The 939-nt window shown below is 55.8% G+C and overlaps 1 long non-coding RNA gene across 1 annotated transcript in view; it reads left to right on the top strand.

Annotated features, from left to right (window-relative positions):
• Positions 1–240: 240 nt before the first annotated feature.
• LOC109304404 overlaps positions 241–939 on the top strand; it is a 2,728-nt gene continuing 2,029 nt past the window's right edge. The window contains exon 1 of the long non-coding RNA XR_002099383.1: positions 241–370. This is a non-coding gene — a long non-coding RNA (uncharacterized LOC109304404). The remainder of the gene's footprint in view (positions 371–939) is intronic.

Here is a 939-nt window from a genome sequence, read left to right as displayed (position 1 = left end):
GACTGCATGCTCTTATCTACAAAAACATTATTTACCCAGCCAAATAAGTTGGGGAAATAGGCAGATTCATCCCTTATACATTTTTTTTTAATTAATTTTGTATTGGAAGAATTGTGTGGATGTACACCTCAGAAAGTAGGACAGATGCCACCCTTTTGCCTTATAGCCCAAAGCACCTTTTATTTCTCCAAAAAAAGCCCCAGCAAGTGTAAAGTTACCTGTGGTCTCAGCCAGGTTGAGCCTATCCTGATTTTCTGCTCTTGTGTTTGTAGGAAAGAATGGGAAAGTGTCTCCTCAGGGGCAGCAGCGCCATGAAGACCTGACTGAGGAGGAGCTGGCCAGATACGTTCACGAGCTGCAGAAGCACCAGGTTAGGAGTGGATAACACTGATGGGGATGGTGCTAGGACGTAGATGCTCCTGGGAGTGCATCTGCAGTCCTGTGGGATAATCGGGAGCCTTCCACCTGCTGGTAGCAGCAGTCGCTGCTAGCACGGAGCTGATGCCAGAGCTGTGAAGCCCGGAGCAGCTGTTTGCAGCCTGCTCCCTGATTGCTTGCTGCAGCTGCCCAGAGCCTGGGCTGGCTACAAACAGCTGCACTGGGCTCCGGAAGCCTGCCATCACCTCTGTGCCGGGAGCAGGGGAGAGACCGGGCTTGCGCTGCCTCAGACCCCTTCCTCACCGTCCGCTCCAACACACAGGTGCACGCACTGGTGCAGAGCTGATGCCAGAGCCTGCAACAGCTGTTTGGAGCCTCCCAGCTGCAGCCATTCCCGGCTCTGGGGAGCTGCTGCCAGCTGGGAGCCTAAGCTGTTCCCAGCAGGCAGCTGGGACACTGCAAGCCCCACTGGGACCAGCCCGGGCTCCAGCAGCTGCCCAGAGCCAAGGTAGCTGTTGACAGCCACAGAGCCTGGGCTGGGGGGCAGGGGCTTTGGGTGGG

This window comes from Gavialis gangeticus, unplaced genomic scaffold (assembly GCF_001723915.1).
Source record: "Gavialis gangeticus isolate Ggan-Ray unplaced genomic scaffold, GavGan_comp1, whole genome shotgun sequence".
Classification (NCBI taxonomy): domain Eukaryota; kingdom Metazoa; phylum Chordata; order Crocodylia; family Gavialidae; genus Gavialis; species Gavialis gangeticus.
The sequence above is the reverse complement of the archived record's forward strand: the minus strand, read 5'-3'. Positions and strand labels throughout refer to the sequence as shown.